Source organism: Lissotriton helveticus, chromosome 1_1 (assembly GCF_964261635.1).
Source record: "Lissotriton helveticus chromosome 1_1, aLisHel1.1, whole genome shotgun sequence".
Lineage (NCBI taxonomy): Eukaryota > Metazoa > Chordata > Amphibia > Caudata > Salamandridae > Lissotriton > Lissotriton helveticus.
In genome coordinates this window covers 1,717,923,730-1,717,948,076 of record NC_136057.1, presented here as the reverse complement: position 1 = coordinate 1,717,948,076, position 24,347 = coordinate 1,717,923,730, and the positions used below count along the sequence as shown (strand labels likewise).

The 24,347-nt window shown below is 43.8% G+C and overlaps 1 long non-coding RNA gene across 1 annotated transcript in view; it reads right to left on the bottom strand.

Annotated features, from left to right (window-relative positions):
* The window catches only part of LOC144774119 (uncharacterized), a 50,186-nt gene extending 31,807 nt beyond the window's left edge, over nt 1-18,379 (bottom strand). The window contains exon 1 of the long non-coding RNA XR_013600096.1: nt 18,319-18,379. This is a non-coding gene — a long non-coding RNA (uncharacterized LOC144774119). The remainder of the gene's footprint in view (nt 1-18,318) is intronic.
* Between the last annotated feature and the right edge of the window lie 5,968 nt (nt 18,380-24,347).

Sequence of the window (24,347 nt, the reverse complement as noted above, 5' to 3'; positions counted from 1 at the left end):
CCAAAAGATGATGTAGCACGTTAACCTTGAATCGTACCAACAGAAATCTATCCCTTTCATTAGATAGGAGAGAAAAGAAAGCTCCATGCCCTGAACAGTTTTTAAAAATAAATGCCCCTATACAATGGGTTTCGCAAGCTCTATGTGTTCATGTTGTAATAAGGGACTTTTGAGAAACAAGTCTCTCACTCTTTTGAGTTCCAGGGGGTACGGGGAGTAATAATTGCAGTATATGTTCACCCATCCCATGCTGTTAAAAGCTGCCTTCGCATAAGCAATCCAAGGGATTTGATGCATGTTGTCAAGGGTCAGACAATCAGACAAAATCAGTCTATTTAGTTGGCATCCCTCCCCAGTCTATATCTTGATCCAGCACAGCAAGGGTCTGAGGGCAACAAGGTCACCAATGTATCTAAAACAAAGTTCCTGACGAACAAAAAAAGCTGGGGTACTTTGTGGACCTGCAGAACACACCTTAAAATGTATTTTCTGTGAGTTAAATTTTATCGACCGTCATGAAACCCCATACATCACTGTCAGATAGCTCCTTGGAGATGCACTTGGGCTAAAAAAACTTTACTAGAGGGTCCAGTCACCAAGAGCCCAACCTCTGTGCATCGCTAGCTACAGGCCCCGTGGTCTTAACCAAATCACAAGTCTTACCCTCAACTAGGGGTTTAAAACTCATATTAGCATCAAATAGCACCAGCAGGTAAGAGAAAGCTGGGACCTTAGCTAGGGCATGACTCCCCACCTTGAAGGTTTTGAAAGTGGTGGAAATTCAGCGATGTTAAGAACTCTCTCCACAAGTTGGGCTTTAAATATGATATGCTCTACCCTGCCTGGCTATGAGTTGAGGTCAAAGGGAAGCCTCGCTCCTTTGACAACCCAGCAGAGGCAAACGACTTTTGCAAACACTTTGCTTTCAAGTCCTCCTCTTCGTTTAGTATTGTTGACTGAATTTCGCGATCTGGCTGATAGGGAAATCGCATATCTAGGGAAACACATTGGGGCTCCGTGCCATGGTGAGGGGGCGCGCCCGACAGCACTCTTGTGCGGATAATCCACCCTAATCGCCTAGGTAGTTATGTCGATGAATTGCGCACCGTCTCTAAGTCCTCTGTTTTTGTTTGCGAAGATGTTCTGGCAGAGTCCCAATGCTATTATGAACTCCTTTATACATCATGCATGCCTGACAATGCACCGGAGATCACATCATACTTGGTGGAGATCGCCATAAGTCTGGCTCACTGATGGCCAATGACAATTTTTTAGCAAGATGATTTTTTGCGAGGAGGTCACCCAGGTGATCGACTCTTTAGACAGGTCCAATGGCCCTGGCCTTGATGGCCTTATGAGAGCTTTCTATAAAGCTTTCAAACAACAAGTCACCCACATCTCTTTGCAGTGGTCAACAGGATCTCCTGCCAAACACCTGCTGTAGTTACCCTATTGGATGCCGAAAAGACGTTTGACCCCTTGGAGTGGCCCTTCTTGAAAGAAGCTCTGATCAAACTGGGAATCCCCACCACGCTCATCTCCTTGGTCATGCTCTTATATACTAATCCTGTGGCACGCATGGGAGTCAATGGCTCCCTCATGGATTTGTTCCCTATATTGAGGGGGACTAGGCAAGGCTGCCCTTTATCTTCTCTCCTCTACATTCCCTTAATGGACCCTTTGGTCTGCCACCTTCTGGAGCGCTAAATACATGAGGCTTCCGCGCTTCATTTTTTAAAATATTTTCGGCCGGAGTCACGCTGGGTGTGAAAATCCAGCCCCCCCAAAAAATGCTCTTTTGGCCCTGTGGGACTCTCTGATCAGGCCTATGCGGTCAGGGTGCTTTTACCCTGCCACCTTTTCTTCTTTTTTATTCGTTTTTCTTTCTCCTCATACCAAGTGACAAGATGGCTGTCAACACTTCCTGGTTACAAGTGTTGGCAGCCAATCAGAGGCAAGCTCCACTGTGGCACTTACTGGATGTACCGAGTGGGCTAGTTGGACCCCACACTAAAAAAAACATAGGTTTCAGGGACGTTATAGTTAGTTGGAGATTTCACTCGTACAAAACCATAGAAATAGTCAGCAGACCTAACTTTAACTCATGCCCATGCAATGCACTGCTGATGACGTCACATATTACATCACTCATGACATGCTCAGTGACATCACTGATGACATCTCAAATTTTCCATTGGGCATAAAAGTCACACAGTCCTTAAAATAACAAACAGAGATGTCGGTTCACCATCTGCCTACTGGCTCAACTACTGTCTCCCGATTGGATAGAAAGTAGCCAATTGAGACATTAAATTGCTTAAATTCTCATGGTTCTGCCGAACATTTACTTTTGCCACACTAATGAAGGCTGATTGCTGAAAAGCGTATGTGGCCAATAAAGTTATGTTGAATGCCCCGGGAGTGTTCCAGTTGCTTTTTTGGTTTTTGAATGAAATGGTTCACACCCCCGCTAATTGGAGGCACCAGTTGTGAGTTCGGAGGAACTGGTGGGAAACGTGTATGGATATATATATATATATATATATATATATATATATATATATATATATATATATATATATATATATATATATATATATATATATATATATATATATATATGTATATATATATAAAAACGAATTACAGTTATTATAATTTAAATACATTTAACAACAAACAATTAGTAATTTTTAATTCAGATTAAATAAAAAAATATACTGTGGTATTCTGCATTTGTTCTACTGCTGGTTATGTCTCTTTCTGTGACATCAATGTGTGACATCACAGCTTATGAGTTGGAATGTATCTTTTGAAACCTCTGGCAGTTTATCCTATTCAGGCTGAGGTCTGGATGTGCTTCTTTATGTCTTGGATTAAACCTTGGATTTAACTATCTATGTCTGAGTCCTGCGTGTTCCTTCAACTAAAATCAGGATCTTACATTGGCGTAGTCGGCAGGATAGATTGAAGAAGCATAACAATCTCAACTGGATATTTTCTACTACTTTTCAACTAGAGCGGCAGTTGGTTTCAAGTGCTGCTATCTGAGGATTGGTGAGACTTTTCAATCTTCTTTTCTACAATTTATCTGTGTTATGATAGCACCTGCGGCAGTTAATTAATTTTAAGTGCCTTGATTACACCTGCGGCTGTTTATTCTAAATTAAAGTTTGCTGTTTCATCTTGATCGCACTTTGGAGCTTTAATTCTTTCAACTGGAACAAGCAAGCAAAGTGAAAGTGTGACTTCATCTACTTTTAATAAGTATAGCGGCTGTCTGTGTCTAATTTCATTTTAAAGGCTGCTGACAAGTGTGTTGAAGCAAACAAAGTGAAGTGTCTTCATTTTCTTTTATCGATGGAACTGATTGTCTTCGTGCACTGTGTCTATTTTCAATTTAAAAGGCGGCCGTCACCGTATTGAAGCAAAGTAACAAAGAGACTTCATGTATTTTTATCGAAGGAGCTGACTGTTCTCATTTTAAAAGGCTACGAAAAGTAATGTATTATTGAGGTCAAGTGTAGCAGCTATTATAATTAAGCATCACTCGTGGATCAAGCGCGTGCGCTGTTTGAATTGTCTGCTTCACACAATAAAAGAAGAAAAGTTAAGTACCTACCTTCTGGGTCTTCTCTGACTTGGCTGTGTTTAACGGTTTTATCTTCCCCAAGATCCACTCCTTCGGATGTCCTCAGGCATTTGATGACGTTTCAGAATACCCTCGGGGTATTGGTGATTCCAACACTCCACGTCAGGGCGTACTACTGAGTCAGAACGTCACGAATTCCAGGAAGCTCCGTCTTCTTCTCTTCGATTCACTCTGTTTCCTAGCAACTGTTGAGCGCTCCACGTCAGAGCGTACCTCTCTGTCAGAGCTTCAGGAGTTAGAGCGTCCTTCTTCCTTGTATGTTGCTCTCCTTTCAGTACCCTCGATCTTCAAGATTTCTGGCTAATTAAACCTCTGTCTATCAGCCTCGGGGTAAGGAGAGTACATTTAGTATTGTTTTTGCCTCTTCCTCGACTGTGACTGTGACTTACTCTTTTGTTTAAAGAGGAGGCTTTGACTGTTATTTCAGCTACAGTGCGTGAAGAGAAGAGTTTGACGTTTATTTTAACAACGATGCTCAAAGTCTCTGAAGAGGAAGCTCTGAATTTTATTTCAACAGCAGTACAGTGGTACCAAGACGACATTTTAGTCTTTGCAAAGAATGATGAGGAACATATGTGTTTTCTTGACAAGGTTTTAGACTCCTTACAAGAAGCAAACCTCACTGTTAAGCTTGAGAAATGTCTTTTTGGCCTGTCTTCAATCCACTATCTAGGTCACACTATTTCTAAGAATGGCATTGCTCCCAAAGCTGATTTAGTTGATACCATTACACGCATGCCACCTCCCTCTTCCAGAGAGGAACTCATGAAATTCTTTGGAATGATTGAGTACTATAATAAGTTTGTGAAGGGATTCGCTGATCACTGTGCACATTTGAGAGGTCTTCTGAAGAAGGGTTCTGAGTTTTTGTGGAATGATGATTGCATGATGGAATTTGATTCTCTTAAGAGAAAGCTTGAGTCTGCGCCCAACTTGAAAAGTTTTATCCCTGGTCGTTTGTCTGTTGTCACCACCGATGCCAGCGTGAAAGGTCTTGGTGCTGTTCTTCAGCAGGATGTTGATGGGGTACTAGAAACAATATTGTTTGCTTCACGTGGTCTTAAAGATCCTGAGACACGTTATTCGGTGATTAAACGTGAGGCCTTGGCGGTTTTCTGGGCGATTAGGAAATTTAAAAAATTTCTTTGGGGCACCAGGTTTGTGATTAAAACTGATCACAAACCGTTGTGTGAGGTGTTCACAAAGAAAGGACTTGATTTTATTTCCAGCAGAATAACTAAATGGGTCATTGCTTTGCAAGAGTACGAGTTTGAAATATTGTACATTCCTGGTGTTGACAACTGTGTTGCTGACACTCTTTCAAGATTGGTGGATGTTTCACATGAGGTTGATGATGTTGAGGATAGTGAAATGGATAGTTTTATGGTTTGTCCAGTCTCTGTAGTAGGTGTTGAGGAGTCGGTATGGAGACTTAAACTAGACTCTGATCCTGTTTTGAGTGAGCTTTCTGCTCTTGTGCGTGATGGTTGGCATTCTAAGAAACAAGCCTCTGTGGAATGTGCTAAGTTCTGGGGTGTCAAGGATGAATTAGCCATTTGTAATGACTTGCTGGTCCGGGGGACTAAACTCATACCTCCTTCTGAACTGCGTGGGAATATCATTGATCTTGCTCATGAATCCCACTCCGGTATGTCAAAACCAAGGAACGTATTCGTTCCTCATACTGGTGGCCTGGGTTAGACTTGCATGTAGAGAGAATAATCAGGGATTGTGGCATTTGCAGTCTGAGTGATAAGTCTAAGATGGTAAGAGTTCAACCTATGTGCATTAGGGATCTTCCTTCTGGTCCTTGGACCGATATTTCTTTTGACATTTTAGGTCCGGTTTATTCTGATGGGCAGCAGATTTTCATTCTGGTTTTACTAGACTTGTTTTCAAGGTGGCCTGAAATACATTTCCCTTCCTGTATAGAGTCTCGCTCTGTCATAACATTTCTTGAAGTTGTGTTTGCAAGGGAGGGTCTTCCGCAATCTATACTTACCGACAATGGTGTGCAATTGGTCACTAGAGAGATGGAGACATTCCTAAAGGAAAGAGGTATCTTGCATAAAAAATGCTCGCTGTATCACCCGGAAACCAATGGAATGGTGGAAAGATTTAATAAGGTGTTAAAAGAGACCATTTCGTGGGCTAAGGGTGCGGGTTTAAATTGGAAGGAGCAAGTTCTGAAAAAAGTTGAGTGTTATAGATTTACTCCCCATTCTTCTACTGGGAAGTCCCCTTTTGTTCTTTTTAAAGGTAGGCTGCCTTGTACGTTTTTAGAGCCAACTTGGGTTAGAGACTTAGGCAAAAGCTTTGTTGATTCTGACGTTGATGCTGATTCCCCTCATAAGCTAGACTTGAGTTGGCGAGAGCAGGAGGAGAAAAAATGTTTGGAGAGGAAGGTACAGTTTGATTCCAGACATTCTGTTAAGAACACTCCTGTGAAGGTTGGGGATTTGGTGGTGGTGAGGCTTCCTGGTGCTAAGGTGAAATATTCTTCGCCCATCAAAGTCATTAAGGTTTTTAAGAATGCGGTCAAGACCTTGGATCACAGAATCTGGAACTTGAATAGGGTTTGTGTTTTTTCTGGTCTGTGTGATTTTCAGAAGTCTGTAACCAAGGATCCTGTTGGGAGGGGGAGCTCTTCTCTTGGTCTGGAGGGAGGTTCTTCTCTACGTTCTTCTACTAGAATTGTTAAGAAACCTTCGCATTTGAAGGATTACATTTTGTGATTTTGTTTTTTTTGCTTATATATTTTAACCTTGTTTTTTTGCTCTTATGGGGGGAAGGTGTGTGGTATTCTGCATTTGTTCTACTGCTGGTTATGTCTCTTTCTGTGACATCAATGTGTGACATCACAGCTTATGAGTTGGAATGTATCTTTTGAAACCTCTGGCAGTTTATCCTATTCAGGCTGAGGTCTGGATGTGCTTCTTTATGTCTTGGATTAAACCTTGGATTTAACTATCTATGTCTGAGCCCTGCGTGTTCCTTCAACTAAAATCAGGATCTTACATATACATTTTACTGTCTGGTTGATTTTTTAAATAAATAATTTTGTATTAGCTTATTATATTTACAAGAAATATTTTAACATACTTTCAAGATAGTATATTGCTGTAGAATTTATTTTCAATTTCTTTTAGGTTTAAAAAAATATAAAATACATTCAAATATTTTCATTAACTTATTTTAAAGATTAAAAATCCCCAATACTATACCATAGGGAGAACTCTGCCCTGGTGAAATAAGTGTGAAACGTTACCAGTGGCAACTAGTCACTTATAAATTTGCCTCCACCCTCTAGTTTCAGGGATCGAGGATATGCACATTTCCACTGTGTTCTAACTTTACATGTGAAAACGGTGAATAGCCAAAAGCAGTAAAGTTACTACAAAGTCTAAGAGTAAATGTGCACGTTTGCAGGTATTTCTACTTTTGTGAAGAGGGATGATAGTCTTTTTTAATTTCAAATTTGTTTTATTGGTTTCAAGTGCAACAGTAGACAACACATTGCAAGCAAAGCCTGGTAGGGATGAAAAGCAGTCAAAGCAAAGAGATATACAGTATCCAATAGTCATATGGATGGACATTTGCACTAGATATAACAAGGATTTAATGCCTGGGTTGCAGATGTCCCTTGCGATGAAGCAATGAAATCGTAGAAAAAAAAAACCCCAACAAAACTTTTTGACCTGTAATTATTGACCTTTTCCTTGTGCCACAATTTTCTCAATTATCCCTATCCAGAGTAGAAACTAGCCATGCATTCTTACGTCTCACAAATGGCTCCTTTAGATGACACTCAACATCATATTGTAAGGACAAGAGTAGCTGACATGAGAGCTTTTCATTCACAGATTTGCTGTAATCAGGATCAGGGTATTTCACAATAAGTCCCTCAAAGTAAGATTCTGGTTACATTTCTGGATTAACCAGAGTGGTTAAATGCTCTTCATTTCGATGAGGTTATGTACATTTGTTTTACGGGGATATCTTGAATACCTAGCATGATCCAGTCTTTCTGGTTCTAGGTTGTAGACCCCAAGATCTGAAGTATTTTTACAGCAAACTAGCAGTGTAACTGTTCTATCTTCACTCCAAGAAAGAATTTGCCATGACATGTTTCGGTGAGAGGTTAGTGTCTGCCATTTTCTTCCACAGACTCTGACCGAACAGAGTTGAAATGTTCAAACAAAGGTTACAATACTGTTTTCTCTAATGACTCATCCATGAAGTACGATATCAATATGGATACTTAATTGATGCTTTAGATGAAAATCTGTCATTACAGGCACTTGCAACACAACACAGCGATGTAATGCATTACAATACATCTCTGCATCATACTACAACATAACACCACAAAACACACATAGCTGCACTACAGCACAGCATGACACTGACAAACTACACAAGACTATAGTACACTGCACAAAAATATGATATAACACTGCAACACCACACTAACTTACTTATTCTGTACACTACAGCAAAGCATTGGACTACAAGCCAAGACAACCTAACCTTATACAACTCTACTTCACACCACATAGTCCTTTGCAGTACCCTAGGGCCCAAAAACATCACACTACAACCCTACACTGTCAGGAAACGGGCTTTTTGCATGTTTCCGCCCCAGTTCTTGCCCCTATTTGAGTACTAGTTGCTGTTTTTTCGACTCAGTGCACTTAGGCCTGTTAACCTAACCCCAGTGCCAGTGTACTGACCCATTATAAAAGATTTCTTGAATTGGATGACCCCAATTTGCAAGCACTAACTTACTTGTGAGTCCCTAGTATATGGTGCAGAGTGTGACAAAAGACAAGAAGGCTACCAGCCTCCCACTGCAGACTAGAAGGGTAGTGTTCACAATGCTAGTTTGACTATGGCATTGCCATTAATGGCAAAGCCACCCGTTCCCTTAATGATATATGTAATTCACCCCTAAGGAAGCCATACAGACCTATATGGCAGGGAGCTGTATATTGTTAAGCAACAAATATACGTTTATATAGCCTTAGCAGCAAAACCCTTAAAGTTGTTGTTTTGATGAGGAAAGTTAGTCCGGCTAACTTCTGAATGGGACTACCTTACATCAAATTCAACTTGATGCCCAAATCGAAATTAATGTCACTGTTAAAGTTAGGCAGCTTTTAAAAAGTTGACACTCTGTGCCCTAGCTAGTCCAGTGGCTTTGTGTATGCCCGGGCCAACAGACAGCTTTCTGCCCACCTGGGGAGACATGTGAACAACTCCAAGGCTTAAGCACAAAGGCAGTTGCCGCATAGTGAGGTGTCACTTCCTCTCCCAGAAAGGCCAACTGAGGTGTTAGCCCAAAAGGCAGGCTCAAAGGAAATGCCCCCTTTAAAGGGTGACAACACACCCGAGCAGGATGACTTTTGTTCCTGCAGACAAGTTGGAGGCAGGGACGGAGAGGAAAACACTGTCCTCAAACCTGTTTTCCTGTGGGCTTGACAGTAGCAAGAATATTGCACACAGGGATTGCGATATGCCACACATAACTTGAACTTTGTCGCAAAAAAGGAGTGGGCCTACTAGCCCATTGGATAGTGACCACGTTGTCCCCCCAGGCACTTTCCCAGGATAAAATAGGCACCCCTGGCATGCTAAACATCAGTACGCATTGGATTTGGAAAAAGAACCCACCAAAGACTGTCCTCCTGCCCTTGGAATAGCACAAAGAGAGGATTCACTGTTGGAAGGACTGCACCTGCTGCACTTTGGACTAGTAAAATTTGGACTTTGCCTGCGGCTTCCGGCTTGGGAAAACATTGATTCCAGAGCCAGATTGAAGCAGTTGACTCCAAGGGTTAGTTGGTTGGCCCCCTGGAACAGCACCATGGATACCAAAGTTGAGAAAGCCATAACTGTCAAAGCAGTATCCTCTTCAAAGGAATCACCACTGACTGCTGTTGGGTGCTCCTATAGACATCTCCGATGTAGCCAAAAGTTGCACTTGAGTCTGCTAGACCCAGGACTGCTATCTAAGGATTTCTTGCCTTAGAGGGACATTAGCCTCTACCAAGGATATTTGCAGTGATTGCTGTGTCGGAAGAACAGTAGCCCAGCCGCTGCTGGCCTTCGACTGTCACAAAGAGGATGCCATGGGACCTCAAATGCTGTGACCAAAGTTTCCCCACCTCACCCATGCACCAAGAAATCACCCACAGCTCACCCTTGTCGACTGCACAGCTCCAGGATGATATTTGAACATCTTTTCTGCCTGTATCCCCAGCATAGGAATCACTTCATTGTTCTCTATGGTGGTTGTTTTCTAAAGGCTGGAACTGAACTGAAAAAGGGTCTGGTGGCCAGGTCACTGCCCGAAGTGACCTTAAGTCAGGCTGAAGGCGACAAACTAACTGTTTTAAACATTAAAAAAAATTACAAACTTTTGTTGACCAGTGCTGTTTTGTAGTTGTATTGAAAGTTTTTTTTGTTGTTTTCAAAATACATATCCCTGGAACCTCCAATGAAATTTGATGAACATGGATTCTAAAAATGTTTAAAAATATGTTCTATTTTCATAAAGTATTGTTGTATCTCTTGTGTGACTTTCTTATTCCATTGTTTGGTGCTCTTAAATGATTTACACTAAGTTCCTTTGTCAAGCTTTGCTGCTCGAAGCCCCAGATACCCAGGGTTGAACAAAGGTGATACAAACAAGCTTCACTGGACCCAAGACAGTTTTTGTGACTGTATTCCATGATAAGGCTTCTACTGCCATATCATATAATACTCTGAAATTCTCACATACATAATATATCATACCATGAGACAACCACATATTTAAATGAAGCACATTGCCTCTTGTTCCCTAGAATGCCAGGTAAAGCAATGGAGAATCACAGTTACCTTTTTTCGATGTTCCAGGATTTTACAACATAACAAGATGTTCTCATTTGAATTTGCAGAAGCAGATGTATTCAAAAAAGCCATGAGGATGTTTATGTTCATGCGCCGGACAGATTCCATCAGTCGAACTGTAATGACAACCCAGAGAAACAGGCACATGTACAAATAATGCCCAAACAGAGGTTACTTGACATTTTTTTAAAGTTTAGAAAAAAGTGTCACAAGATATTTTTAACTTGCAGCAAAATTTGCATGAAATACTAAAGAAAGTACACTTGTCCAAGATGCATTGGTGCTTGTGCAAATTATGTTTCATGTTACTTTCTTACAGATTGATTATATCTGAAATTCAGCGGTAGGTCTTGCCACATTGAGATTGACACTGTGTGTTCATTTTAGACTTTTACTCCAACTGTTAAGATCATAATTATTTTTTGTACCTCATTCCATAAAACTTACAGGCGCTTCGTTTTAGCTTGCTAATCAGGGTGACAGCTGTTGTGATCTTCCGTCCCCGCCCCGTTCCGCCGTGGCTTTTGCCATATGTTGCGGAGGGCTAAGGGACCGGACATACCTGACTAGCACTTGCGGGTTGGGAACAGCTGATGTGTGCGCGAGACTCTCGACTCACTGCTATTTAAGCAGCATGCCGGCGCGGACGCGTGAACATCAGCGGTAGGTCTTGTCACCTATCATTTTGCCCTGCTGCTATTTTTAAAAACAGCATTGAGATTGACACTTTGTGTTCATTTTAGACTTTTATTCCACCTGCTGGGATCGTAATTGGTTTTTGTACCTCATTCCACATGCTTACCGGCACTTTGTTTTAGCTTGCTAATCAGGGTGGCAGCTGTTGTGATCTTCCCTCCCCGCCCGTTCTGCCGTGGCTTGTGCCGTTTGTTGCGGAGGGCTAAGGGACCGGACATACCTGACTAGTACTTCTGGGTTGGAAACAACTGATGTGTGTGCGAGACGCCTGACTCACTGCTATTTAAGCAGCATGCCGGAGAGGATGCACAGAGGGCGCGCCGCTGGCACGCCAAAGGCAAGCCCGTCTGCGCCCATCCGCGCCTAGATCGGGCCCAGGGCCACCCCCCCTCTCCGTTCCTTACTGATCTTGGGCCCAAGTTTAAAATATACAAGAGATACTCTTGTAAGTCTTAACCCCAGATGAAGGATTTCTGTCCGCAACTCGATCCTTTGAAAGAGCCTAAGGTGTGCCCTCTGTGTGACATGAAGTTCCTCTTCACCAAAACAAAATGCAGCTTTAACTCGCATCAAGTCCTTTACCCGCAAACAGTTTTGCAAAAGTCCCTCCAGGGCCTACTCCTGAATACACGCTCTTTAATTAAACACAACATTGAATTCGCCGAGCTGCTGGAAGCTCACATTATAGATATGGCATTTGTCACGGAGACGTGGGCAGATGGAACATCTGAACCGGAGCTATCATTAGCCATTCCCCAAGGATACTTATTAATCAGGAATGACAGACAGGATAAGCGGGGAGGGGAAATAGCGATTATTATCAAGGACACCTTGTCGATGAAAAGCTCTACTTCAGGAAGCGGTCCTGATTGTGAACTGCTTTCATTTGGAATCACAATCAGTGAAAACTATATATTAAACGGCATACTGCTGTATAGACCACCAGGGGTTAAGAACAAGTTTGTAGAGACAAAAGGTCATATCATCGAGTCTAGTGTTGACTTTCAGAAATTTTCTATCTTAGGTGACTTCAACTACCATTTAGAAAATATAAATGACCAATATACAATCTCACTTCTAGAGCTGGTGGCCAGTGTCTTGATGGAACAACTGATCAAGCATCCTACCCACAAGGATGGACACACCCTAGATGGAATATTCATATCTAATCCTCAATTGAAAGTGCAGGAGAGGTTGCCAATCCCATGTTCTGATCATAAGGCCTTTCGGTTGGTACTTACCTCGTCCTATCATCTTACTCGTCCTCATTCTGCTCTTAGGACTTTTAAAGGGAGAAATTGGAAGGAAATCAGCCCACAGCAGCTGCAATTAACATTAGCTGCCTCTAAACCGACACTAATGCCCGAAGTAAATACATCCACCAATATTTTTACTAATTGGATAGCAACCGCAGTAAATATTCTAGCTCCAGAAAAAACATTTACTTGCAAATGGTTGAAGAAATCAGAACCTTGGTCTGTGACATACTGCGCATCCAGAAGCAACTATGCAGACAAGCTGAAAGGCGCTGGAGAAAAACTTATATGGAAGCCAAAAAAACGGTTTATACACAGTCACTGACCGAATATAAAAAGATGATTCTGGAGAAATAAAGCAGCTATCTCTCAGATAAATTGAGCAGGCGGGCAACTCAAGTAAATTACTTTTCTCAACTTTAAAGGAATAAGTGACACTTCCCACCCCACTAGCACTGTATAGCAATGTTACCTTCTGCAATCAACTCGCAGATTCCTTTAGGGACAAGGTGCTTTCTATCTATGATTTCTTCAGTGGAAAAGGCAATGAGCCTCAAGTGAATCAACCCTCTTCACCTACGCGACATCCTGGCCATGGCTTGAATGCTTTTATCCCCCCAAATGTAGAACAGGTTTCGCAGATAGTCAGATTGGTGAAAGCAGGGGCTCCATCCGACCCCTGCCCCCCTAAAATATTCCAACAGGCAGCTGATGAGAACAGCGAGCAACTGTGTCTGATTTTCAACGAGATCCTTATGTCCAGAATTTTCCCAGAGGCTTGTAAGAAGGTCTTCATCCTCCCCCTGCTGAAAAAACCTAGACACCAGCGATCACAATAATTATCGACCCATAGCAAGGATTCCGTTCCCAGCTAAAGTTTTGGAAAAAATAATACATCTCCAACTTACGGCCTTTGTTTCCTCAGAAAATCTGCTGGACTCTTCACAATACGGCTTCCGGCAAGGGCATGGTACGGAGACGGCCTTGGTCATGGCAGCAGAGGAGCTTCGCTCTATGCTGGTTTCCGGTGCAAAGGCCGCCTTGATCCTTTTGGATCTTTCAGCCGCCTTTGACACCGTGAACCATAACATCTTCATTCTAAGGCTTCAGAAGTTGGGAGTGTCAAGCTTAGCACTAAGCTTAATCAAATCCTACCTTAACAATAGGCTACAGTAGGTTCAGATTGATGATTCTTGTTCAAAAAAAATTTTCACTTCCTTGTGGGGTACCCAGGGCTCATCTTTAAGCCCTAAGCTGTTCAATCAGTATGTCACCCCCCTAGCTGACGTCATCAGGCAGTTTGGCTTCTCGCTAGTGTCCTACGCCAATGATACCCATTGTAGTATCCATCTCAGGCAATCTGGAAGAAACGGCGGCCAGCTTTAATCAGTGTATGACCTGCATGGATCACTGGATGCGGGCAAAGTGCCTAAAGCTTAATGGAAGTAAAACAGAGGTGCTTCTGCTGGGCTCAGACTCCACCATTTGGTATTGGAAATGGTGGCCCCCAGCTATGGGAATACTTCCCACCCCAGTGCGTAAAGCTAAAAATCTAGGCTTCATCTTCGATGACAGTCTCACCTTCCAACATCAAACCAAGGTCGCCTCTCAGGTACATTTAACTCTAAAACTAATTCAGAAGGTGAAACCTTGTATTCCCCCACCTGCAGTAAGAACATTGGTAACAACTTTGGCATTGGCCAGACTGGACTATGGAAACGCCCTTTATCTGGGCCTTCAGAAACAGCTCTTGCTTAAACTGCAGCATCAAGTCAAAATTGTCAGAACAGAAGTTAAGTAGTGTAAGGGGTAACAGATGCTGAAAACAAGAGCAGTGAGATAAAGCAGCATTAGACAATGTGCAGGTAGGTGTGGCTCCCCGAGGGCCCTGTATATCCAGGTTGACAAATGACAAGTATTTCATTAAGAAGAAAGCAACGATTAGGTCAGGTGTGGGGACAGTAGGTCCTGTCTAAGAAGTGAACACCAGGTCACTTGACAAAATGTATCCGCTTAACCTGACCCACCACCAGTAGGTAACAAAAAAATGGGGCGAGGCCTAAAAGGTGAAAACAAATATGTGGAAAGGGGACCAAATGATATAGCAAAATAATGGTGGAATTATTTGCTCACCTCTAATAAATGTTGATGATCAACTCCAAGGATCTACTTAAAAGCTTCCCATCATACATTTCATATATCAACCTTTTCTAAACTCAAAACCTAAATTGAGATACAAAGCTAAATGTTTGGTATTTTGCATCATTGCTCTATAGGTTGTCTCTTATTTCATATTTATTCAAATGTATCAGCGACAGCTTAGTTTATCTGCATGTTAAACTATATTTCGAGCATTTGCATAGTGCACATTTTGCCTTAGGCTTTGTCCTATGGTGCTGTCCGCAATCTGTTGGCTTTCCACGTGATGCAAGTGTTAACAAAGCAGACCAGCCTCTGCTTTGCTTTATGGAGTAAAGATGTGTTATTGGTATTGTGGGCTGGTCATACTTTGGGTGAACTGGATAGTTAAGGGTTAAGGCTGTATGTGTTCACCAACAGCGCATACATGCTCCAAATAGCTAAGTATAGGTGTGCATGTGCTTCTGTGTATGTGCTGTGTGTGTAGTGTTTGTAATGTTGGAGCTTTTGGTTTTATAGTGAATCTGAATCCGTGTTCATTATATGCTAATGTTTTCTGTTGGAGGAGCTACTGTGATAGACATCATACTGCATGCCTGCAGTGTGTGGCATGCTGAATATGTGGATGGTGTTCTATTTAATATGTTGTGAGTTTCGTAATCAGTAGGGCTACTGTAACTCACATGCTGGCCAGCTAAATTACATATCTTGTCTGTGTTGAGTTTGTGAAACATGTTCCGTCTTATGTGTTCTGTTGGAGTTGTGTGGCGTTTCCTAAATGCAGTTGAGACCCCCATGATAACTGATCATAGATTCATCTTGAATGTGTTGAATTTATGTGATACAGTGCTTGATTTTATTTCAGAGTATTCTGTGGGAGAAAGGCAGACTGTCTTGCTCAGGTTTAGTTATTTCCTGTATCCTACTTCTATGTAAATCTAACTGCTTGAACTACACCTTGCACGTGAGGAAGCCTACGGAGGGAAAGAGAATTAGCACTCCCAACAAAGCCTCCATAACTATGCAGACGTAATAAAAGTGCCTCTCATGATACATTCTAGAGCTGTTACTCTCCATTTTTATAATGAGACTCCTCAAATGTTATCCTGTGTTAAAGCCCCCGGCATACAAGACAGCATATCCAGGAGCTCGCTAACCTATCCAAAAGGACACCAATGCCATTTGCTAATCACAAAGAGCCTTTGGTCAGACATTAGGGTTAGTTTGAGGGCACAAGTATCTCTAGATTGAATGTCAATTTCGATTACAGAGTCCCATAAGTCTGCACAAACTGAGGAAAGTGGCTCCTCAGATGGTCCTCCCTTCATGCCCCAAGTTGCTGCTGATTGAAATTATAACATTAAATAAAATATAATAACATAGTATAAACTAACATAACATAACATAACTTATTAATCTACTAGAGTTTAAAAGCCATGTTTGCTTGAAAACTAATCAGTTTAAAGATGGATACAAAAATGTCCTGAAACTCGGTAGCTACACGTTTCACTGCCAGTCCTGTAATGCTCCTGGTGAAAAAGGCCCTCCAACCTTGGTCTCCCTATTCCGCCAATTGTATAGTTGTTGCCTGCCTTTCTCTGTTTGCAAAATGTGAATATTTGAGTCAGGATGGGTGATGGGGGACCATGCATGGTCAATTCAACTCATCTATGTTAGACTTCAGATACAGCTGAACAATTGTTCATGTTATGTGACTATACGTGTGAATTTATCATAAGGTTTTTTTTTACCCAGGAATGGTGCAGCTGTTTGTGACTTTTGTATCAAATATAAGAGATTAATATATATGGATTTAGAAGGCACTGCTATGGCAGGCTCTTCTAATTTGCCCATGTAACAAATCACTGCATTTTGTTAGTGAGGCTTACAAGTTGTGTTCCTGCTCCTATGCTCCCCATTGGAATGTATTTTCTCCAGGTCACTGTTTTGGACAATAACTTCTGAAGCTATTTGCCACATCTATGAAAGTTCTAAAATGTCAGCATTTTTGGTGGCCCAGCCTACAACTGTTCATTTTGCTTTATATTTCGTTATATTTCTGGGGTTAGGTACCTCCTATCCACAGCCTAGGAGTTCTGTAAAAATGTGTCCGTACTGAACAAAGATTCCATTTGTGAGCGAGCCCAGGCTTCTCCTTTTGCCATCAGCATACACTGTCCCTCGGTCTCTGTGAGCCAGGTATTTCCAAAGACACCTGCCGTCTAACGTAGCTCTGCGGCCACCACCAGCATTTGGCTGCACATTTTCACAGCCCACACTACACTTGATCATCTTTATTGTCCTCAGAAGGATTTGGGGGGCCCTGGGTAAGACATAATTTGAGGGCATCTGTACAGTACAAATTTGAAATGTATTACCCATTTCCTATTATTTCAATCCTGTTTGATGCCAAACAATACTAAATCATATGTCACACTATAACAGGAGCACACAATAACAGATTAAATATGTCCTGACAGGGATCCCAAAACTCCTTAAAATGACACAAAAGAGTCAGTAGTGGCATGAGGTAGAGATTTTTAACAGAGAAACAGAATAGTCAAAGATCAAATAGTGAGAAAGTTCACTTTCCCATGGGGCCTCTTGGAAGGTGGGGGCCCTGGGCAATTGCCTAATTTGCCAAGATTTACAAGAAAGTGACCCAGGGGCATATTATCAAGGACCGGTGTTAAAATTATCGCCGTTTTATCGGCAGGAAACTGCATATAAAACAGAGATAATGGGCTTGATAATACGCCCTTGTTAATTCCCATAGAAGCCCATGTTCTGGTATTAACATGGGCTTCTATGGAAATTAACAAGGGTGTATTATAAAGCCCATTATCGCCGTTTTATCGGCAGTTTCCTGCCGATAAAATGGCGACAATTTTAACACCGGTCCTTGATAATATGCCCCTCAGTGCCTAATGCAAGCCACATTGAGTCACTTTCAAAGCACAGGGATGCAACATATTTACAACAATATGTCGCATTTCAGTGCTCCCCTCTGCGCTGGCGTACAAACTGCTGCCGTGAGCAGTGCGTCGTGGGGAGATTGTTTTTGTTCAGGAAGGGTTCCCTTCCTGCATAAAAACAATCAGAAATACCGTTTTTCAACTTCTATGTGTGCTGCATTAGCACCCATAGAAGTTGAAAAACTGCATTGTTTCAATGATTGTTGATGTGCCGCAAGGGAACCCTTCCTGTACATAAACAATCATTAGAGGTGATTTCCTCTTTCTATGTGTGCTGCAAAATGCAGCACACATAGAAAGAGGAAAAGAAAACAAGGAGAAATTAATACATTTCTCCTTGTTGCGCCTCCCTACGCCTCCGCTGGGGAGGCATAGAATTCACACTCATTTCCAGATTTATGATTCCTTGTGAATCTGAAAATGTGTCTGGTTCCATGGGTGCTGCGTGTGAACACCCATAGCAACACCCACGGAAAGTCCCTTTCATGCAAAGTGCTGCGTGTAAAGGGGTCATATTTACAAGGACAAGCAAAGTCACACAGGGTGGCTTTTCCTGTACTTGTAAATATGGAGCGTTACCATGCGCCACCGGTACAGCACAAAAAATGATGAACCGGTGTGTCAAGGGGCTTGTAAATCTGCCCCTCAGAGTACATTTATGTCTAGTGGCATGAGGTAATGAGGGGTTTTGCTTTCGACCACTTACCTCCCTCGGGGACTGGTCTGCAGCAGCAGATTACTGCCCTCAGGCGGGCTCGCATGCGGAACTACAAGAGAAACAGAAAGAATCATTTGGTCTTTCTCTCTAAAACCAGATTTCACCATTTCATCATATTGATATACAATGTTACACCCTGTGCCGCTCAGCCCTTTTCTCGTTGAAATGTAGTAGTTAACTACTGAAGGGAATCCGCTATATTCAAATGCCATGGTCGGGGAACAGTCGGAACACTGTGGTCTAAACCATGAGTGTTCCAAGTCCGCCAGATCTACAGCACATGCCTTAACCACACATATGCCCTAAGCACGCATATGTGTGGTTAAGGCAATATGCATACTAACTGCTGCCTGCTACGGACAGAAGCAAGAAGACCTTGCAGAAAGCGATGAGTTTATTTGTGCTGGGTGTAGTTTTGGGCTGGGGGTTGTTTTGTTGTAGTTTAGTAGGCTGGTGGGGTTGGGGTAGTTTTATAGGCTGGGGGTGAGTCAGATTTTGTTTTGCCGGCTGGAGGGGGTGGGTTGGGTTGGTTTGTTGGCTGGTGGGTGGGTCAGGAGTAGTTTTGTGGGCTGGGGTTGATTCGGTGTTGTTTCACGTTCTATGAGCCTCTTCGGTGAGCTGCCCTATATCCCACTCCTGCCTTGAAGGGGAAGTACATTGTTTCACCAAGTGTAACTCTTTCACTTCACATTGAAGGCCTGTAGTGGAGCGAGCTCTAAACATGATGTTTGTACAACTATGGGAAAGAGATCACACCCCTACTTTTTTTTTTGAAGAAACTAAATTGATTGTCAACAAAATTGAGAACATCTCAAATGACAACTCTTTTCATGAAAGTGAAAACTTTAAAGTAGGCACTATAATTTGCTCACTACTTATCCTCCCGAACTTTTAAACTAACATTGTAAGTTGGGATGAAACCGCGGGGCAAATCTAAAAGAAACTAACGCAGCGCGATGAAGCAAGTCATTTTGCTGTGCTGCACTGCGTTAGTTTCAAAGCACAGGGATGCAACATATTTACAACAGTATGTTGCATCTCTCTGCTTCCACTTGAGCTGGCACACAAACAGCTGCCATGCGCCGGCGCAGGCATCCTTGCACAGTGGTGCAAGGATGCCTACGTCATGAGGAGATTGTTCTTGTGCAGGAAGGGGCACCTTCTGACACTCTGACACATTTCCAGATTTACGATTTCTTGTAAATCTGGAAATGCATCAGTGGACATGGATGTTGCGTGGGAACACCCATATCAACACCCATGTCCCGCCCCTAACACGCAAAGTGAGGCATGAACTGGGGCGATACTTACGAGCACAGGTTAAGTCACGCAGAATGACTTTACCTGTGCTTGTAAATATCACTCAGCAGGCTACGCCACAAGTGCCTCATGCAACTAGATGCACCGCGGCCCATGGGGATTGTAAATCTGCTCCCATATATTTAGGTCCGATAATTTCTCAGTCATCAAACAAAAACATAGTTCAAAGGTCACTACAAATACTCTTCTCACTCCCTGTGTTTTTAGTAGGTGACACTATATTGTTTCCTCTCCTGTTTTAAAACATTGCATGTCTTATGTTTTACCTTTGTTCACCTGCAGCTTCTTTTAGAATCGGGACTTAACATGTGAATTTTCACTCAAGTAGCAGTACTCATTTCTATTTCAGAAACTCAAACCCTGATAATGACATTAAGCATAATACCACATTTACACTTACAGGCATGAAATCAAAACTCACATTGTTGGACATCCTGAATTGAGTGAAATTCAAATTTCAACTGTGGTTGATGGTGCTCACTCAACTAGACTGTAGACAATTAACTAGGAATCAAGAAAGAAAAGTAATGAGTTGAGTCAAGAACTTCAGTTGTCACAATAATTTTAGAGCAAAGGATTCCATGAGCTGTGATGGTCGGAGATCAGTGGCATAACCTCCCATAGTAGGAAACAGTATGCAATATATGCTTTATAAACACTGGAGATTCAAGACGGGTCTGTGAACTACGACCTTATTTTTTAACGTGAATAATTTCTGATGTCTAAAGGGGAATATTAGAGAAAGAACATTATCTCTATAAACAGGGTTCAGTTCAGGGGAGGCGAGAGGAGAAAAGAAAACTTGATTCTCACCTATGCTGTTGTTATACTAAATCCCCAAATACCAAAATATTTTAATATCATTTCGCCAAATAGAATGAGAAAACACCTTCACTGCAATGTGCTGTACAAAAGAATTCCTCACTTCTCATCCCTAAAACCCAGACCTTAAGTTACTGTTCTCATAAAAGGATTGGCCTATATCAGAAACTGTGGGGATTCATATTTTCATCAAGTAACACTCCCTAACTCACTAAGTGACTACTAAAAATTGTCTAGACTTGGGATGAAACATGTTGGCCCTATGGGACCTTGTAAATGATTTTTAACTATCCAAAGTGCTTTTGTTACATGGAATCAGCTTCATTTTGCTATATGAGAATAATGCCCTAAAACATCACCTGCTTGTGAAACAACTATTCTCTGTCTACAACAGCGTCATTGCTTAAACATATTTTTGGTTGCTTTTCAAGTTGCAAGTTAAATGTATAAGTATGAAGGAAATAGATGGTAAGAACAGCTCAAGATGGCACCTAGGCTGTTCAAAAAGCCTTTCAAATTGCCTAATCAGCTAATTTATAAGTTACTGGAGTAAGTATGTAGATGAATCAAAATAAGGAATGGGCAGGTCTCTTGGAGGGATTGTAGTTGGCATAAGAGACTTGTAGGGGAGCATTACACTCCTCCTGTTTGCAGAATGGATGTGTGGGTGACAGTGATATTTTATGAATGCAGGCCACCCAGTGCCCCTGTAATAGATTATGTGTGTGTGTGTATATCTTTGAACTGGATGTGAGGACAGACGTATTGTGAGAGTTCAATGAGTTGGAGTTAGAGGGTGGAGTTGGAGGGTGGAGTTGGAGTTGGAGGGTGGAGTTGGAGTTGGAGGGTGGAGTTGGAGGGTGGAGTTGGAGATGGAGGGTGGAGTTGGAGGGTGGATTTGGAGGGAGGAGTTGGAGTTGGAGGGTGCAGTTGGAGTTGGAGGGTCCTATCGGCTATGGCAATGCTTGTTGGTAGAAAGCAAGGCCAGTGCTGTTGTGGTGCTGAGTGATGATGTGGTTGGGCTGAGTGAAGTGGCGGTGTATTAGAGTGATGTGGTGGTGTCCCAGAGTGAATTAGTGGTGTCCCAGAGTGATGTGGTGGTGTCCCTGAGTGATGTGGTGGTGTCCCCGACTGATGTGGTGGTGTCCCTGAGTGATGTGGGGGTGTTCCTGAGTGATGTGGTAGTATTCCCAGAGTGATGTGGTGGTGTCCCTGAATGAGGTGGTGGTGTCCCCGAGTGATGTGGTGGTGTCCCTGAATGATGTGGTGGTGTTCCTGAGTGATGTGGTGATGTCCCTGAGTGATGTGGTGGTGTCCCTGAGTGATGTGGTGGTGCCCCTGAGTAATGTGGTGGTGCCCCTGAGTGATGTGGTGGTGTCCCTGAGGGATGTGGTGGTGTTCTTGTGTGATGGAGGGTGGAGTTGGAGGGTGGATTTGGAGGGTGGAGTTGGAGGGTGGAGGGTGGAGTTAGAGTTGGAGGGTGGAGTTGGAGTTGGAGGGTGGAGTTGGAGTTGGAGGGTGGAAGTGGAGTTGGAGGGTGCAGTTGGAGTTGGAGGGTGGAGTTGGAGGGTGGAGTTGGAGTTGGAGGGTGGAGTTGGAGTTGGAGACTGGAGTTGGAGGGTGGAGTTGGATTGTGCAGTTGGAGGGTGGAGTTGGAGTTGAAGGGTGGAGTTGAAGGGTGGAGTTGGAGGGTGTAGTTGGAGGGTGGAGGGTGGAGGGTGGGTTGGAGGGTGGAGGTTGGAGTTGGAGGGAAGAGTTGGAGTTGGAGGGTGTAGTTGGAGGTGTAGTTGGAGGGTGGAGTTGGAGTTGGAGGGTGGAGTTGGAGTTGGCAGGTGGAGTTGGAGGGTGAAGTTGGAGTTGGAGTTGGAGGTTGGAGTTGGAGGGTGGAGTTGGAGGGTAGAGTTGGAGGGTGGAGTTGGAGCTGGAGGGTGGAGTTGGAGTTAGAGGTGGAGTTGGAGGGGTGGAGTTGGTGGGTGGAGTTAGAGTTGGAGGGTGGAGTTGGAGGGTGGAGTTGGAGGGTGGAGTTGGAGGGTGAAGTTGGAGTTGGAAGGTGGAGTTGGAGTTGGAGGGTGGAGTTGGAGTTGGAGGGTGGAGTTGGAGGGTGGAGTTGGAGGGTGGAGTTGGAGGGTGGAGTTGGAGTTGGAGGGGTGGAGTTGGAGGGTGGAATTGAAGGGTGAAATTGGAGGGTGGAGGGTGGGTTAGAGGGTGGAGTTTGAAGTTGGAGGGTGGAGTTGGAGTTGGAGGGTAGAGTTGGAGTATAGAGTTGGAGGGTGGAGTTGAAGGGTGCAGTTGGAGTTGGAGGGTGGGAGTTAGAGTGGGTGGTGAGCTGGAGTTGGAGGGTGGAGTGGAGTTGGAGTTGGAGTTGGCTCGGTAGAGTTGGAGGGTGGAGTTGGAGGGTGGAGTTGGAGGGTAGAGTTGGAGGGAGGAGTGGCTGGAGTTGGAGGGTTGCAGTTGGAGTTTTAGGGCAAGTTGGAGGGTGGAGTTAGAGTTGGAGGGTGGAGTTGGAGGTGGAGGGTGGAGTTGTAGTTGGATGGTGGAGTTAGAGTTGGAGAGTGGAGTTGGAGGGTGGAGTTGGAGTTGGAGTGTGGAGTTAGATGGTGGAGTTGGAGGGTGGAGTTGGAGTTGGAAGGTAGAGTTGGAGGGTGGAGTTGGAGGGTGGAGTTGTAGGGTGGAGTTGGAGGGAGGAGTTGGAGTTGGAGTGGTGCAGTTGGAGTTTTAGGATAGTTGGAGGGTGGAGTTAGAGTTGGAGGGTGGAGTTGGAGTTGGAGGGTGGAGTTGGTTGGTGGTGGAGTTAGAGTTGGAGAGTGGAGTTGGAGGTGGAGTTGGAGGGTGGGTTGAGTGGAGGTGGAGGGTGGAGTTGGAGGGTGGAGTTGGTGGGTAGAGTTAGAGGGTGGGTTGGAGGGTGGAGGTTGGAGTTGGGGAGTTGGAGTTGGAGGGTGGAGTTGGAGGGTGGAGATTGAGGGTGGAGTTGGAAGGTGGAGTTGAAGGTGGTGGAGTTGGAGTTGTGGGTGGAGGGTGAGTTGGAGGGGGTGGAGTTGGAGGGTGGAGTTGGAGTGGGGTGTAGTTGGTGAAGGGTGGAATTGGACGGTGTAGTTGGAAGGTGGAGTTGGAGTTGGAGGGTGGAGTTGGAGTTGGAGGGTGGAGTTGGAGGTTGGAGTTGGAGGGTGGAGTTCAAGTGTGGAGTTGAAGTTGGAGGGTGGATTTGGAGTTGGAGGGTGAAGTTGGAGGGTGGAGTTGGAGGATGGAGTTGGAGGGTGGAGTTGGAGGGTGGAGTTAGAGTTGGAGGGTGGAGTTGGAGTTGGAGGGTGGAGTTGGAGTTGGAGGGTGGAGGTGGAGTTGGAGGGTGCAGTTGAGTTGGAGGGGTGGAGTTGGAGGGTGGAGTTGGAGTTGGAGGGTGGAGTTGGAGTTGGAGACTGAAGTTGGAGGGTGGAGTTGGATTGTGCAGTTGGAGGGTGGAGTTGGAGTTGAAGGGTGGAGTTGAAGGGTGGAGTGGAGGTAGTGTAGGGTGGAGGGTGGAGGGTGGGTTGGAGGGTGGAGGTGCGAGTTGGAGGGAAGAGTTGGAGTTGGAGGGTGTAGTTGGAGGGTGGAGTTGGAGTTGGAGGGTGGAGTTGGAGTTGGCAGGTGGAGTTGGAGGGTGAAGTTGGAGTTGGAGTTGGAGGTTGGAGTTGGAGGGTGGGAGTTGGAGGGTAGAGTTGGAGGGTGGACTTGGAGGGTTGAGTTGGAGTGGGAGGGTGGAGTTGGAGCTGGGGTGGAGTTGGAGTTGTACGGGCGGAGTTGGATGTGGTGGAGTTGGAGGGTGGAGTTGGAGCTGGAGGGTGGAGTTGGAGTTGGAGGTGGAGTTGGAGGGGTGGAGTTGGTGGGTGGAGTTAGAGTTG